The sequence below is a fragment of the Eubalaena glacialis genome, chromosome 8, assembly GCF_028564815.1.
Source record: "Eubalaena glacialis isolate mEubGla1 chromosome 8, mEubGla1.1.hap2.+ XY, whole genome shotgun sequence".
In the NCBI taxonomy this organism is placed as follows: Eukaryota; Metazoa; Chordata; class Mammalia; order Artiodactyla; family Balaenidae; genus Eubalaena; species Eubalaena glacialis.
Window position 1 is genome coordinate 72,715,073 of NC_083723.1, and position 18,624 is coordinate 72,733,696.

General features: G+C 38.2%; 1 long non-coding RNA gene across 2 annotated transcripts in view; it reads left to right on the plus strand.

Moving 5' to 3' along the window:
- Positions 1–397: 397 nt before the first annotated feature.
- LOC133096811 (uncharacterized) overlaps positions 398–18,624 on the plus strand; it is an 89,720-nt gene continuing 71,493 nt past the window's right edge. For both annotated transcript variants that reach the window (XR_009701837.1, XR_009701836.1), the window contains exon 1: positions 398–483. This is a non-coding gene — a long non-coding RNA (uncharacterized LOC133096811). The remainder of the gene's footprint in view (positions 484–18,624) is intronic.

An 18,624-nucleotide genomic window follows, 5' to 3' on the forward strand; every position in this document is an offset into this window, starting at 1 on the left:
AAAACTGGGGATGTGTAGGCTTGGCAATTTGATACTACTGCCCCTAGTGTGAGTTGTGAGAATTGTAGGCATAACAAACTGCTAGATCAGGGATCAGCAAACTACAGTCCATGGCCCACAAGCTAAGAATGTTTTTTATATTTTTAAAGAGTTGTACAAAAAAATCAAAGAATGTGTGACAGAGACAATATATGTCTTCGATAGCCTAAAGTATTTATTGTTTGTCTGTTTATAGAAAAAAGAATGCTGATTCCTGCTCCATTTGATTTGAAACAAAAACACACAAATCTCAGCAAGTAAGATTAGATGGGAGTTTCCTCAACCTTATATACTGCATCTACAAAAAACCTACGACTAACATCATACCTACTGGTGAAAGTCTGGATGTTTACCCTACCATCTAAGATCAGAAAAAGAGCATGAATGTCCACACTCCCTGCTTCCATTCATCATTGTATCAGAAGTTCCTGTCAGTTAAATAAGGTAAGAAAAAAATTAAAGGCACTAGGTTGTAAAAGAAGAAGTGAAACTGTCTTTATATATTATTCACAGATGACATTATAATCTAAATAGAAAATCCTATGGAATCTACCAAAAAACTACAACAAGTGAGTTTAGCACATTTACAATTCACATGTACATTACATTTACAATATATATATTACACATATATAAAAGTTAATTGTAGGTCAATATATTAGTAACCTGGAAATTTAATTAGCAAGTGGAAATTTAATTTTAACATTTTAAATAACATCAAAATGTGAAATACTTAGGGATCCACTTCAAAAATATAAAACATAGCAGAAGGAAATTCAAGAAGACCTAAATAAATGGAGAGATATATTGTGTTCATGAAACATAGGAATCAAAATTGTTAAAACGTCAGTTTTACCTAAATCGATGTATAGGTTCAGTGGAATCCAAACAAATTCCAACAAGCTCTTTTGGACAACTTGATAAGCTGATTATGAATTTATATGGAAATGCAAAGGGCCTAGAATAGCCAAAACATTGTTTTAAAAGGACAAAGTTGGATAAATTATACTACCTGTATAGTAGTATAATTCTTAAAAACAAGCACACAAACAAACACCCATGAAGGCAAACCAGGGGAAGTAATGACCTTCACTGAGCTTTACAATTGTGAGGATAAATTGAAATATGTTTATCAGGTCTGATACTGCATTTTAAGACACACACTACAATCATAAAGATGGGTGATATATCTAGATATAATACCATTTTAGAAACTATTGAAGTAACTAGTAGTATTAAGGAGACCCAATAACTATATTAAAAATATAAAGGGTCATCATAAAAGGAGAGATATATGACTTATTCTGTGTAGCTTCAGAGGGAAGAGCCTGAAGATAAAGGAGGCAGAGGTAGACTTGGGCTCAGAACAAGGCAGAACTTGCTAAAATGAAATGGGGCTACTTTGTGGGGTGGTGAGCTCACCATGGCTGGAGGTTCAAGCAGATACTGAAAACTACTTGTCATGTCTGATCTGTTGAAACTAGATCAGTGTTTCTCAAAGTGTAATCTGAGGTCTACTTGCACAGAGAAGTTGTTAAAAATTTAGATTCTTGGGTCCCATCTCAGATCATAAATTTGATTTTCTGGGGATGGGATCTGGGAATCTGCACTTTAACAACATCCGCAGATGATTTTTATGTTCATTAAATTTATAAAATGCTCTTCGAGATGACTGACAGGGATCCTTCTGAATTTAATGAATCTCTGATTCTCTCTTTCCTTTCCTGAAGGTCTCCTTTTGTTCATTTTGTTGGGTCAATATGATAGTCTTCCTATAATTTGCAGTTATTTCTGAGTCCCAAACAACTTCATGGCAAACGAAACTTTGGGAAATGTTGAATAGTGGGATGACTCAGTGTGTTGTCATGCATGTGATTATTACGGTAAAGCAAAAAGACTGCATACTGATTGCTGTCTCTAATGCCAGGATTTCAGCAATCTGTGGGACCAACTGTAGCCCAACACGCAGAAAGAAACACCAAAGGAATGGCCTCACCACAAGAGACATTATGGCCATGACATAGACTACCTTGGGCTGTTGACCCAGCTTATTTTCAAAGTCACAACTCCTGCTTAGAGAAGTGTGCAAAGGAGATCACCAAATATACTTCATGAACTTGGGGTTATATCCATAAAAAGAGTAACATTTTAAATTTTCAAGTTAAAAAAGAAACAAACAGTTGCCACCTGAAATCCAAATACAGTTTCATGGCAGGAAGAAGCATACCATTCAGCTACATTCCACATACCATTACACTCCTTGTAGTCATTATTTAAACCATCTCTACTCTCATCATTCCTGGGTATGCAACAACCACAAAAAGGATAGGTGCTCTCCCACAAAAAATGGGGGACAACCTTGCCACTCAACTCAATTTTATATGCAGTTTAATTAGTAGATGTATACACATTTACCATTATTGCAACTCTGGATGAATTGGTTCATTTTTTCATTATGATAAAATATTTTTATCTCTGGTAATATTCTGTCTTGAAGTCAACTTTGATATTAATATGGCTTACACATATTCTGCACATGGTATATTTTTTTTCATCCTTTACCTTTCAACTTGTGTCTTTATATTTAAAGTACCTCTCCTATAAACAGGATATAGTTGGGTCTTATTTGTTGTTGTTCTTCCCAGTCTGATAATCTCTGCCTTTTAATTGGAGTGTTTAATCCATTCACATTTCCTCTAATTATTGATATAATTGGGTTTAAGTCTATTATCTTTCTATTTATTTTTGCCTCCTCTGTTCTTTGTTTCCTTTTTCCTGTGTTATTTTTTGTGATAATCAATGAATTTTTAGTATTTTATTCAATATTCTCCTCTGTTGGCTTTTTTTCCTATACTTTATATCTTTTCTTGGGAATTACAATATACATCCTTAACCTAGCACAGTCTATGTTGAATTAATATTGTACTACTTGCAACAGTACAATTCCTTTTATACCCTGGCCCTTTTCTGTGCTATTGTTATCAAATATTTTACTGCTACATCTGTTATAACACTCCATGATAAATTATTTATCAACTGACTTATAGAGATTTTTTTTTTAAAAGGGAAAGTAGTATTTTATAATTACCCACATATTTACCATTACTATTACTCATACTTTCTTCTTATAGGTCTGAATTTCCAACTTATTTCCCCTTTGAATAATTTTTAGCATTTTAGATTAAAAATTTTTTTAACTTAGACATTTAGAATCTTTACCACTTTTTTGTAGTCAGTTCTGCAGGTGCAAATGTTCTCGGCTTTTATCTGCCTAAAACTGTCTTTATTTCACTTTAATTTTTAAAGATATTTCCCTAGATATAAAATTCTAGATGATAAGTTTTAAAAGATGTCCTTCCATCATCTTCTGGCTTTCACTGCTTCTGAAGTCAGCAGTTATTGTAATCATTGTCCCCTATATTTAATGTGTCTTTTTCCCTGCCTGTGCTAAGATTTTTTTCTTTATCTCTGGTTTTCAGCAGTTTGTCTATGATGTTCCAAGATGTGGTTTTCTTAGTGTTTATTGTGCTGGGGTTCTTAATATTTATCCACTGGGATTCATTCAACATCTTTGATCCATGGGATGCTAAATTTATTTTTTAATCAACTTTAAAAATATTGAACCATTAAAAGAATATTGAACCATTATTTCTTGAAGTATTTTTTCTTTCTCTATTATTTCTCTCTTCTCCTTCTGGAACTCAGTTTACACCTGTATGAGGTCACCTGATACTGACACACATGTTCATTCTCTTCCCAATCTTTTTGCTCTCTGCATTTCAGTTTGGATAATTTCTATTGGTCTGCCTTTAAGTTTCGTGATTTAAAAAAATTTTTTTCTCTATAAGCTGCTAATTTTCATTTAAGATTTTTAAAAATGTCAGATAATGTATATTTCAGTTTTAGGATTTCCATCTGGTTCCTTTTCAGTCTTTAATTCTCTCCTGAAATTCCCATCCCATAATTCCAATATCTGGGGCACTTACCAGTCTGTTTTTACTGATTGATTTTTCTCTTGGCTGTGTGTCACAATGATACATTGGAGAGACTCCGTATCCTGTAATCTTATCCTGAAGAGTGTCAAATTTTGTTCCAGCAAGCCGTCAAATTATTAACAGATCACCATAAACTTTTGTAGGCTTGGTTTTATGCTCTACTGGATCTATTTTCATTTTTCCTTAGTTTTAGAGTAAACCCATTAATTCTGTTATATGGTCTTTACTCTTAAGGTCTCTCTGGTGTTTCGATGGGAAGTCCAAAGAGTTTACCAAGCTCTTCTAACTTGTCAAGACTCAAACTGCAGTTTCCCCTGTGGTTCCAGCCGCAGCAGTCTTTCCTCAGCTCTCTCAGCTGCCTAGATGTCATTTTCTCCTTGGGATATTTGGAATCCCACTTGTGCCTGTACTGCTCAGAAGTCAATTATGGTTTTGAAGGGAGTTTATATGCAGAGTCTAGTCCCCTCCTTTACCATGGCTTCCTCCTTTCTGGGATCCACACCCTCCATTTCCAACCATTCTATTTATCCCACACTCTTTCCTCTGACCCTTCAGGCAAAAAAGACAGTGGGTTTTTTTTGCTTAAGCTCTAGCACCCTGTGTAGCGTGCAGCCTGGGAATCTCCTCAGAGGACAAACTCCCTTCTTTAATGGGCCAAATGCTTCCCTGTTTCTGCCTACTTCTGGTCACTGTTCAGTGCCTTCCAACAGCTCTTTTTTATATTTTGTCTAGTATCTGCAGAAGCATTAATCCAATAAAAAGCTGTTCTTCCCTTGCAGGAATTGGAACCCCAGTATGTAGTTTTGATGTCAATTATCCTAATTCCTTCACAGTATCTTTTTCTAGGGACCATTTCCTACTGCTGGTTCAGGGATTACCACCTAATGGTGTATGAAACTGCTCCAAACTCCTTATAACTTTCAAACCAATTATTTTGTGCTATAAATGGCCAATCCAATTACAGGTTTATTACTTTAAGAATTTTCTCTTTTAACTTTAAAGGAATTTTTTTGTGTAACAAAGCTCAGAGGGTATGCCTAAAACAAGCCTCCAACAAACCCAGTGTAACTATCTTTAGGCACAATAGCTCCTGCTTATTTATAATTTACCACTGATTTTTCTTTTTTTCCAAGAATATTCTCCTCCAGGTTCCTCCTCTACCTCTTCTTCTTCCCTATCTTTAAATTCTCAGATCGGACATTCCTCCTTTGAAAATTTCCCCGATCTTCTCCTCTTCCACAATAGCGTTGCCTAGCTTTATCATTGCAGTTTCCACATTGTTTTAATAAATGTAAATTTAAGGCTATGCTGACATCCCACAAGTTTTTCTAGGTAGTGATTTGTGGTCATTCAGTTCTAAATATTTCATAAGTTCCATTATTATTTCTTCTCTGATTCATGAATATTTATAAGATGATTTTCATTTCCAAATATATGGGGTGTTTTTGGGGGGGGCATTTTGTTGTTGATGTCTGATATAATTGCATTATAGAAAGAGAATGTGGTCAGTGTTCTCAATTCTTTGGTATTTCTTAGGACTTCTTTTGTGGTCAGTATTTTCAATGTGTACTTGAAAACAATGTGAATTCTCTATGTGAGGAATACAGGCTTCTTCTATACAGGTCTCCTTTAAGTCTGGCCAGTTACTTGTGTTGTTCAAAATGTTTATATCTTTATCAATTTTTACTGCTTATGATCAGTTTATGAAAGAGGCATGCAAAAATATTTCCCATTAAGAGAGATTTGTCAAATTTATTTTATAAGCCAGGACCCTGTTTTGCTCAGAACATACAGATTCAGCATTACTATTGCTTCCCTGTGAACTGCTCTTCAATGATTATATCATGACTTTATTCCAAATGATGCTTTTTTTGCCTTAGTATTGCTTCTCCAGCAATATTCTTCTTTACCTGTTTTATCTTTTCTCATCCCTTTAATCTTTAAGCATCATTATGTTTTAGGTACAACTCTTGTAAACAGCACATAATGGATTGTGTTTCTTAAAAATGATCTGATCTCTACTTTTGAACAAACCAGTTTAATCTGACTACATTTCCTGACATTACTAATATATCTAGGCTTTTTTTACTATGTTTTGTTTTTTCTTAGCATATATATATATTTTTTTTTTCTTCCTGTTTCTTATTAGATCACTCTAGAATTCTTTAATCATTTCTTTTGCATGTTCTTGTTTTGAAATTACACATTTTCCCTTATTCTTTGAGCATTACTCTTAAATTTTAAAAGGCATACTTGCTTAAAGTCTAAATTAAGCCTATCTCTATCTTCCTCCTGAATAATACAATGAACTTGGAGTTTATAATTTCAGCCTCTCCCACTCCCTTGGTCCATGTTATTGTCATCTAGCATTTTAGTTTCTTGTTGTTTAAACAATGCCCTAATTGATTTTTTTAAGACAATGCTTCTTTAAATTTACAACCATGTTCACAATATTTTTTTGCTCATGATTCCCTCTTACATTTTTACTCTGCACTTAAAGTCCCTGTTTCTTGGGTAATATTTATTGATAGTTATTTTGACAAGGGTCTAAAGTTGGTAAACTCTCTCAATCTTTGTTTTTTGTTTTTTTCTCAAAGTGCCTTTCTTTATTTCACCCCACAGTTGAATAATAATCAAGCTTGATATATTATTCTAAGTTAATATTTATTTTTCCTCAGCATTTTAAAGATATTATTCTGTTATTCTGTGGCATCTATTATTGCTAATGGGGAGTCTATTGTCAACTTAATTTGAAGTTCTTATTGTAAATAATGACATTATTTTATATAGAGTTCATATTCCTTTATCCTACAAATCGCTGAAACGGTGCTTCTTAACCTTATTTTTGGAGAGGGTGGGTTTTTCAGAGTTCTGTGAGAATCTGATGACAGAAGTCACCCCCCACATTCCTCTCCATATAAAATCAGAAGGTTCAGGGACCCCTTGAAGTCCATCTTTGAATCCTGTTGTGAATCTCTGCCTAGAATCGTCCTAAAACAAAAGGGTACCTACTCAATAAACATATGTTTGTTAAAATAATTAATTAATCTATGCAAGTCTGGATGGAGGTCTGGATGACTGAACCCAGTGAATTCTGGGTAATCCTGGGTAAATGCCACTATTTCAGACATTTTTGTTTGTAACTCCTGTTAACGTTACTGAGAAGGATTATTTCTTATTCTGTTAACGCAATAAATTTGAATAGCAAATTTGAATAGCAAAATGGAACTGATACCACTTCTTGGAGATACATTTCTATTTAAAGTGATGATTTGAGTATTAATAATAATACCCTGTAGAAAAGACAGCAAATGTTTTCTTTTTAAAGTTTCCAAAACATTTCCATATATATTCTTTTTTAATTCATTTGATCATCAAATAAACCTAATGAGTTAAGAATTGTTGCCTTCAATTTTTTGTAGCTGAGGAAAACAAAGCCATGAGAGGATTTGAGTGATTTGCTTAAAGTTACACAACCAGATAACTGGACTCGACTCAGATTTTCATTCTGTTCTCCCTGATTTCTCTTTGTCTGCTCCTCACTTCTCATCCTTCATTCCCCTAGCATCAGAGGGGCCAGATGTCTGTGTTAAGTATACATATACCGCAGCGTGAGCAGCCAGGTGAGAGGGAGGGCATCCCCAAGTCTCCAGAGTGGCCTTCAGACCTGAGTGGCCCTTGAGCACATGCCACGTGGACTAAAGAGAAAAGGAAGAAAGGCCTGAGGTGATTCTCTAGGACCATGTCACATACTACAGAAGACGACAGAGTGGGTGATAAACATCCATGGAGTCTTCTCCTATCTGCCAAATGACCTTGAACGTGACTGCTTCCTCCACCAGGCTTCTTTCTCCAACCTTATCCTTTCCTCACAAGGCCATATTTCTGGACTACTTTCCATTAGACCTACCATTCACTCTTCTTCCTCACTCCAGACCGTCCTTTAAAATTTAGCAAGCATCAGTTAGAATTCTTTACAACATTCATCCCAACTTCCCTCTAGTGCTGGTGGGGGTGAAAACTGGCACAACTGTTTGGGGAAACTGTTTGGCAGCATCTACTAAAGCTGAAGATACACACACCATACAGCCCAGCAATTCTGCTCCTAGGTATAGACCCAGGTGCATGGATATGTTTACCAAGTGATGTACTCAATATTTATAGCAGCTTTATTCATAATATCCCCAAACCAGAAACTATCCAAAGACCTATTAACAGTAGAATGTTAAATTGTAGTGTTCACACAATGAGATACTATACAGCAATGAGAATTGAACAAATTGCAACAATATAGATAAATTTTACAAACATGGTATTATGTGAAAGCAGCTAGGCACAAAAGGGTATACGTTGTATGGTTTCATTTAAATTTAGTGCAAAACAGGTACAATTAATCTCTGTTGATAGAAGTGCGGATAGTAGCCACCCTTGGAGGGAGTAGAAATTAGAAGGACAAAGGAGGCTTCTGTGGTCCTGGTGAAGTTCCATTTCTTGCTTTGGGGGCTGGTTACATGAGAGTGCTCATTTGTAAACTGGACAATTATGATATGTGCAAGTTTTCTATATGTACCTTTTATATCCAGTAAGTTAAAATATTTATATTTATCCACATTGGACATTTAAATATACATGTCCAAGACTTAGATATACCACACAAATGTACATACTAGTTATGTGCTTGTCCACTATGGATGGATTTGATTTAATCCATTCCCTTAAAAAAAGAATCAAAGTGAGTGACTAGCTGGACCAGAGCTGGGACTTTTAACTTGCTCATTTCATGAGATATTATGTTAGTGGCCTCCCACCAAACCACACTGAGATCAGTAAAGGAACCATGTATATACAACAGCCAGTCCTGATGAAACAGCAATTACATATCTTAGCAGCTGTGTGCTTCTGTTCATGTTAGATAATTAGCCAGAAAATTGTTTGCATAATTATTTTTTGGAGCATTTGGTGATTTAACCATTTAACTCTGAAGGCTTATCCAAAAGTCATTAAACCGTTTAAAGCGGTAGAGATCACAGTTGGTGCTGTTTCAGCAAACATAACAAAACCCAAATGGCTTCAGAATTCCATGGATCTCTTCTGTGTAACCGATCATTGCAGCTGGCAGGTCTGAGCTGGCTTTTGCTTTTTAAATTTTATTATTTTCTCTCTACTCTAAAGGACATGTGTGTCAACTCTTTTAAAAAGATATACAACCAAATGAGTTCTTGGACCTGCCACTGTTCTTTCTGATTAGATGAAAGTCTACATGAATCAATGCTCTGGTTATTAAATCCATGTGGCTCATTCCCTGTTTGTGAATAGGAAACACGGAGAAAGAGAAATCAAGAGAGGTTGCAAAAGGAGGCACAAATAGGAAGGAAAAATTGGCCTTGGAGATTGATTTGAAGAATGCTTCTGGCCCACCAAAAGTATAGCCAATCTTATAATGTCACAATAACAACACTGCAGTTTAAGAGGTGAAGCTTCAACAAGAAATATTTTCTACTTCTTTTTGTTTGTTTGTTTGGCTTAGCTGAAGGACTTGATTCTGTGTACCTGGCAAGATGCTGAATTAAGTCATTGATGGAGGAGGCATGTTACCTCATTATAGCATTAAGCTTGGGGTCCAAATACTTGTATTCAGGTCCTAACTAGTTCTTCTTATAACGTATAACCTCTCAAAGCCTCAGTCCTTGCTTCCAAAATGGGAACACTAGAGGCAATTAAGAGTGGTATTTAGAGTTCAGATTGGAATCAAACTGCATATGCACACATCTCAACTCTGCCCTTACCAGCTCTACGATCTTGGGCTTGTCATCATTTAACCTCTCTGCATTTCTGGCTAATTTTACCAGAGCCCTGTCTCATCTGGTGCTTGAGGATTAGATGAGTTAATGCATGTATGGGAACTACTTAGAGTTGCCAAGCACAGAATAAGCACTTAATAAGTGAATTCTATTGTTATTTTTACTTCTGACTGTTGTTTGGGAGAATAAAATAACATTGTGTATATGAAAGTGCTACTAAAACTGTAAATCCTAGAAAAGATGATTCCCATAATCCTGTCACTTCCTAAGAATAACCCATTCATGATTCTCCAGGGAACAAGTCAGAAGAAATTTAAATCAAAATTTACTAAGCAAAGTTCACGTTAGTGCTCCCTAGGGAAGGAAACCCAACTGCATAGCTGCCATCAATTAAGTCTTCTCAGAGAGCCCACTGCAGGCACAGCTCTTCTGAAAGATAGTGACTGAATAGTTAAGTCCAGGAAAAGAACGAAAGATGGGCAAATATTGCTCAAGAAACAGCATCTGTCATTTTTAAAACTGCCCCTTGGGAGTCAGTGCTATTGGGTATCAGGTTTCTTTTTGGGGCAATGTAAATGTTCTAAATTTGATTGTGGTTATAGTTGCACGACTCTGTGAATGTACTAATACCATCAAATTGTACACTTTAAATGGGCAAACAGTATGGTATGTGAACTATATCTCAATTTAAAAAACTACCTATTGTACTTCAATTCATATCATGGATTTCTTAAAAAAGAAAGAAAGATGGGGGAGGGGAGCAAGAAAGGGAAAGAAAGAAAGAGAAAGAAAGAAAGAAAGAAAGAAAGAAAGAAAGAAAGAAAGAAAGAAAGAAAGAAAGAAAGAAAGAAAGAAAGAAAGAGAAGGAAGAAAGGAAGAAAGAAAGGAGGGAGGGAGGGAGAGAGGAAAGAAAGAAAGGGACAGAGAGAAGGAGGGAGGGGGGAGGATGGAAGGATGGAAGGAAGGAAGGAAGGAAGGAAGGAAGCAAGCAAGCAAGCATCTGGCTTCTTCTGGAGTGGGCTGTGGCTGCGGCTACCAAGGCTGGGCTCAGCAGTTCCAGCACTGGCCATCCAAGTGACCATGGCAGGTGCTGCAGACTGTGGCACTTAAAATCTTCACTGGACCCTAGGTAGATGGAAAAGAATGCCATTTTGTTTCTTTTTAATTTTTTCTCCATTTGTTTCAAAATAAGAAAGCAGGACCTGAGAGGAAAAGGCCAACCCCAAGTTTGTGTCCTGTGTGGGAGTAGAGGGGAAAGGAAAGGGAGAGCACACCTGGGACTGCGGTGGGAAGATCCCCAAATGGGACCAGGGCTCCTGAGGAGACCTGTTTGCCGTGCTTAAGGTACAGCTTCTCTCAAGCTGTTTGCATTTGCATAGGGTCTTTTGAAGAATAAAGAGCCTGAGCTCTCACATGGTGGTGGGGCCTTCTCCTTGCCCTTCTGATGGTCCCCCAACTCGCGTCACCACTCTAGTCTACCATTTCAGACACGGGGCTCGGAGCTTAGGGCCCTGCCAGAGGCAAAAGCTAACAATTTCCAGTGTAAACAATAAGAAGCCATCATAAAGAGATCCATAGACTCAAAAAGATAAAAGCTCTGCAAAAAGCCCCCAAAACAAGCCACCAGACTGCAGTCTCAGGGATGGGAGTAAGACAGGCATGGGAGATTCTCTGGAGGCTGGCAGGGGGCCAGTTTGTCCCAGCCCCAGCTTGGAGGACTGTTTGAAAGAGTTCTCTCCCAGGGGGAGTAGAAGGAATTGTTAAAAGACACAGGGACCTTAGAGACACCAGAGAACGCAAGCCTGGTCTCTGGGCATCTGGGCTCTGTCATGGGACAGCCTCGTGTATCTCAAAGTGCACCCTTCTTACATTTGCCTTTCTGGGGACATGAACTTTAATTAATAGTACAACTTTGTTATTTTTTTAGCCAAAAGTTACAAAAAGGGGAAAGTTCTAAATTAGTTTAAAGGATAAAACTAGTGAGTTAAAGGTTGAGGAGAAAGACAATGTTTAAATAGTCTCCAAGTATTTTCCTACAAGATTTTTATTAATTACAAAGAGAACAACAATCTCAAATTAGGACGGTAAAATAGGACAAATTGACATCAGGTGCTTCCTGGTATGATCCATTGAGAAACAGCCATCATATCTCCGAGGATATTCCTGCCAAATATACATAACCTGAAAATAGTTATGAGGAAACATCAGACAAATCCAAATTCAGGGGCATTCCACAAAATAAATGGCCTATAGTCTTCAAAATTATCGAGGTCCTAAAAGACAAAGACAGAGGAAGAGTTCAAGATTAAAGGAGACTAAATAGATGAAAGGCAATGTCTGATTCTGGATTGCATCCTTTTGTCATAGAGTCTATTGTTATGACAACAGTGAAATTTGAATAAAGTCCAAGGATTAGATAACAGTGTTGTAGCACCGCTAATTTCTTGATTATAATAATTGTACCATGTTTATGTGGGAAAGTGCCCTTATTTTTAGGAAATACACTGAATATTTAGGGGTAAAGAGGCTTCATATCTGTAACTTGTTCTCAAATGGTTTTAGGAAACAGTAATGATAATAATTATATATAATTAGAGAGACAATAATTAAAACAACTGTGCTATAAACGTTAACATTTGAGGAATTTGTGTGAAGGGCATATAAGATCCCTTGTACTGTTACTGCAACTCCTTTGTTTGAAATATTTCAAAATACATACTTCTCAAATATCATTATATTTTCCAGGAGAAAAAAAATGAAATAAATCCTACATGGCCGATTGAACTGAGTTTTGTCTGTAGACCCCAAAAGGAGGATGCAGATTTGGATAAAGTACTTCTTACAGAGGCTCCACATACCATGCTGTATTCCTGTTGGAGTTTTGGAATTCCAGAGAAGTCTATTCTAGGAGGCTGCTCTGTGGGTTGCTAAACTCATCCCGTCCCCAAAGAGAGCCAAACTGTTTAATGATTAGGAGAATGTGAAACACTCCCTTGACACTCAACATTTGGAAATAATATCTAACGTGATGGAGAGGCTGGGGACCCTGTCCAGAAAAATCATTTCCCATCCTCCTTCTGTGGGAGACATTGAAGGGCTGTTGTTTTGGATTATTAAGATAATGAGATGCAGATGAGAACTTAAATTATAATGCTATAGAATCTTGAAATGTTTTCTTACTGTATCTCAGCTACCTCCTCCTCCTTCTTGTCCAACTTCCTTTTTATCTGTTTTATGTTTCTGAGTTCATTAGCTGTCATCCCAAGGCACTGTGGGAAGAACCTTAGGACTTTGTGATGCATCATTTGCCAAACACTTTTAGGAACTTCAGTATAACATTCCCCCTTCCCCAGCCCCATCCCGAGCTGCCCTCGCCCCCTGGAAGCTGTACTTTTAACTGGTGAAAAGAATAAAAGGGGAAAGGAGGGAAGAGATCTAACAAGTGATTTACACCAATATCTCATTTAATTTTCACACAGTCTTGGAAGGTAGGTAGAAACACCATTGACAGATGGAGACCAAGGCTCAGAGAGGTGAAAAAGAGGCTAAAACCACACAAATTATAAGGAACAGAGCAGGGATTCAACAGCCAGGTTTGTTTAACCCTGAGGCCTATGATGTTTCCACCTCACCATTTAATACTAATGAAATGTGATTTGTTCATTTCTCTTTAAAAATAGCAGTTCTTCGAATTGTGGGAGTGATTATATATATATATATTTTAAGAGCATAGAAAACACAGAAAAGCACAGTATGAAATCCATTTGGAAGTCAAGGCTAATTAAAAATAGCACCACATTTATCACTATTAACAAACCCAATCTGATATTCAGTATCTTGGCTCTTTTAAGTAAATCAAATTTCAGAAAAAATACATTTTCGATAACCCAGGCTGGAACTCTCCTTTTTAGGTATGGGATCTCCTCCACCTGGCAGGGATATGAAAACATCCACTTTCTGAACTAAAAGAGAAGTTGGACTACATGATCTGAAAGGTTCCTCTTAAATCAAAGATTTGAGGGCCTATGTTTCTGTAGATTTGTTTCTCCTGTGCTACTAATCACTAACCTGCATTTCTAAACCGAACACTCAGTTCTTCTGTATCCAAGAAGGCAGTGATGGAAACTTGTACCCAGTGATGAAAGGAAATTTTAAATATGACACCAATCCATCAGTCCTTTCCAGATCTCTTGTCTAAACAACATACATAGTGCTTAAGAAAATGAGCTTCAGAGTCAGACAATCCCAATCCTGGGATCCAGTTTGAGTTCTACTACTTTCTAGCTGTGGCACATTATTAAATCTCTCTAGGCCTCTTTCCCTCTTCCATAAAATGGAGGTAATTATAAAGAAAAATGGAAGATAATTCAGGGAGACAATATATGTACAGGGCTTTGTATAGTTTCTGACACATAGGAAATGCCTACTGAATTGTTCCTATTATCAATAATTGCTGGGATTAATGTGGGTAGATAGCATCCCAGAGTGAAATAAGAGTAGGTTCTGGAGTAAGACAGGAACAGGTCACACCTTGGCATGGTTTTTGTACTTACAAGCTATGTGATCTTGGGCAAGTGACAAACTCTATATGCTTCCGTTTCCTCAAATTTAAAATATGGTAATAGTGATTCAAATCCAGGTCTGTTTGACCCACAAGTTTATGCTCTCAGCTACTACACTGCAGTGGTGAAAACCACATCTGCAGGGTTGATATTCATATAGCACTGTAGCCATGCTCTTATTCACCATCAGCAGCATTCAGTGGTCTAGGACGGTATTGAAAGGTGGAGCTAGGCCTGTCTGTAAAGGTGACTGGGGTTGAACAAACTGGTAGAGACATAGCAGTAGCATGGCCCTGGCAGCAGAGTATGACTTGTCAGGTCACAACCCCTCCAGCTCAGATTCTCCATCCATTTAATGGAGATAATGATGGGGGAGAGTTGTATCCTAGGTTGGTTTCTGTGTCTCCTCCCCTGAAGGAGAAATGACCGTAGCCTTCGAATTCTCAAATTGAGTAACTAGTGAAGTTATTAGGAAACTAGATTCTGATTTTAGGAAACCCTGGTTCTGAGCCACTTAACCTCTCCTACTCTGTTTTGTCATCTGCCAAATGGTGATAATACAACCTACATCCTCAACTCCTGGCAGGGACCACTTACTCCTCTGTATCCTGAATGCCTAGGACAGTGCCTGACCCTAGGATGAGGAGGTTGGTCTGTGTTTGTTGAATGCTGAAGAAATGGGGAGGGGGAAGTCCCTGCCAATGCATTTACCCTCTTACCATTAATCAAAAACAATGAGCAGAGGCCACTCCCCAGCTCTATTCTTGCAGCTCCTCGCAGAGGAAAGCTCTTTGAGGGTGGAGAATGCCGAGGGTGTCCCCAGGTTCTTAGGTATAGAGGAAACTGACCTGCAAAGTTTAAAAATGGTGTAAAAACCCAGCACCTCTGAATTGCCCATGAGAGGGGCAGTTTAGCCCCCCTCCAGTGCTCACCAGACTGGAATGTGATACCCAGGAGGGGGTGTTTAGCTGGACTGTGTAGGCAAAGTCCAGCCCCCTTAAGTGTTTTTCCATGCTGCCCACCAGCCACCCGCTGGGGATATTTTTTAGCATCAGTGCAACTGTAGCCTCTGTTTTGTGTTTCCATATCATATTTTCTCTTCCTCCCCAGTTCATATCATCATCACCATCATCCATTGCCTTTATTAAGGGCCCACCTGTGGGCATTTGGCTGTCTGTGTACATCAGTGGATCAGCGCCACTCCCACTTTAACGTGATGGGAAACTGCTCCCCATGCACCCCAGTCCCCAAATGTCTTCACCACTCATTTTTACCTATTTACACACACACACACACACACCTCACTATTTTCAGCCAAGGGGTAGAGAGCTAGTTAATAAGCAAATGTTACTAGAGATTGGGAGCATGTTAAAGCCATTTCAGGCCAGATTCTCCTACCAATTCTCTGGGGCTGGGGGATTCAGAAGCAGGTAGTTGGAGTATGTTTATGCCTGTGGGGGGGGGGTGGCAGGGAGAAGGCTGAGACAAAGATCTGGAACAAGGAGCAGGCCTAGAATACACCACTGCGGGAGGATCGGGGGAAGGGGAGCATCTTCAAAGTCATATTTCTTCCACCCAGACCCGGCCCGCAGCTGCCCTCCAGATATTTGCAATAGGATCCAGACAGTCATCCCCCAAATTGGGCTCAAATAGAGAAGACACTGAAAATAAAGTCAATGTGAGTGACAGCATTTCTTGAGGCAAAATCTCCCACACCAGATGAGAGGATATGTGTCCTCGTTAGCCAAGGCCAAACAGTTCTCAGAGCTGCATGGACTCGAGGCTTGGGCGCTGCTGTGGAGGGACAGTTCTCAAGGTCTGAGCCCCAGTCCGTCTGCAACTCCATGTATGACCTGGAGACAACCCGGAGGGAGGCGAAGCCCAACAGGGCGCCCTCTGCTGGCTGGGCATCACACTCCCGGTACCATGCAGTAGCGTCAGCACTGGAAGGGTAGGGAAAAGCAAAATTGATGAGGAGAAAAATACGTTTCTCGTTGTAAGAAAAAAAGACTTTCTGTTGAAGTGCTCTTAGGATGTCAGCCATCTTGTCATCGATTTCCCGTGGCAAAGCCCTGGGTCATAATGCTTTCGTTTCTAATGTGGCTTCATAGTCCTCTCAGACCACCTTCATCTGGGTGGATGGCAGTGCCATCTTAACCTTGATTTCCTAATGGCATATTTCCTGTTCTTGCTCTTATATGAAATGACGGATTTCTTTTTGGCTGTGTTTCCAAGGATCCAGAAATGCTGCTGTCTGACTTCTTGAACTAACGAGTTCACTGTTGGGACAGTACAAGTAAAGACGGGTGCTTGGGACATCTTGGCTTACTTTCGAAGGGCCGTGTTTATGCGAGTGCCTTAAACAGTGATTAGAGGAAGAGAGCAGAGAGTTATAAAAGGAACTATGTGTAGTCACTGGGGTGGAGAGATGGGAAAGGTTTAGCGAATCTGACTGAGGGGTCCCTAAACAACATAACTAAGCTTCAGATGCACAAAGCCACTTAAATAAATTGATGTTTTAAAGCCAAACAGAAATTAATATGGGAAAGTGTTTGAATGAGGAGGTGCTGTACCTGACTTGCAGAAATGACTTTCAAGATCCCAAAGATGGGGAGGGTGGGAATTGCTCTTTTTAAGACTTTAGAAATTTTCATCTTGCTGTTCTTGTAAAGGGAAAACAAGTCTGTCCTCGGGAGAACTTGTAAGATAGGCTTCTCTTTTAAAAAATGCTCTGAAAACAGTTAAGTGCCACAAAACTTTGAAAGAACTAAGATCAACTTGGTGTTTGACAAAGCTAATATAAGAATGGTAATCAATCCCTTGGCAATGGAAATTTTAAATTTAAAATAAGCTTCAACAAAGCCTTTGAACCTTCAAACACTTTATCCTTAAGAAATTAATGGGTCCCTGAAGAAGTCACACTTCCTTTTCTGTTTCTGTAATATATACTTCAATTACATTAATCAACAATGCAGCAAAATAACTGACATCAACCAACTTCCAAGTTGCATTTCCAAATGCTTCTTTTCTTCAGCAGAGACTTAGCATTTGAAGATAGCTAACTGAGGTTTATATAAGCATGAATAAATATTTGGTGAAGCTGGATTTTCCCATCCTGTTGTCACCCTTTGCTCACCCCAGAATGGTTTCCCATCCTTTTTTTCCTTCTGCTGTCATTTCTGTTGAGTATGATAAACTAGCTTGCTGAAGGAGATATTATGTTAAAACCTTCCTTCTGCACTGTGAAGTTGCTGAAGCACCCCTCAAATATGTCTCCTTTCAAAGCAAACTGGAATTTGTGAGTCATTTTGTTTTTCCCCAATGAAAACAACAGCGACAACAAAAACAAGTTTCATGACATTCATCTTTTTCAGATGTGATCTCCCTTGAAAATTAGATTTTGCTTTTATTGTATTTACCCTCAAATCTATCCCTAGTAGAGTTTTGGTTTCACTTAACTTGCCTCAGACAAAGTGACTCCAAGGTCTCTGTTTTTTTCATTTTGGCTCGCTCTCTCTCTTTCAATCTCAGAAATGACAACCTTAACAATAAAAGCCTCCAAATACTAATTTTACTAGTGTGGTATATACACTAGTGTGTCCACACATACAAAAGGACTTTCACTTTCCATTTGGGTATTCACCTTTTTATTTGGGAGTGACCAATATCTGTCCAGTGGGAGGTCATGTCTCCTTTTTGCCAATGGCCTATAAGAGAACTGATCCTGACACTGCATGCCACAAAGATGGCCAGTCTTGCTTTGGAGTTCTTTCAGCCCCTGTTGGACATTTCTGCATTTACCATCTCCTCTCTACAAGGCATAGATACTGAGTCCATTTCACTAAGACCCTTGCCTTACCCATCATCTTAGAAAACAATCAATAAATTTCCCCTCCCAAGGTGAACCAAGGATTTCGGATTTTAAAGGGGGAACCTCCTGAGAAAAAAAACAAATTAGTTTCTAAGGTGGAAATACCTGCACAGGGCAGTGTAAGAGATTTTTTTAATAGGTCATGCAATAAGGTAGACCTGTGAGTCATATCAACTCAGCAGCTTAAACCCATACATTCACAAGGCTTAGCCTTTGTAAAAATAATTATGGGTTATCAACTATTGCAAAAGTCCCATTATTTAGAGTTCAATATTCTGCAAGAAAATTCCGTGTAATGAGAGATCTGATCCATGGTTGATACTTCAGTGGTTACTTTGTTTTCAAATCTTCTAGTC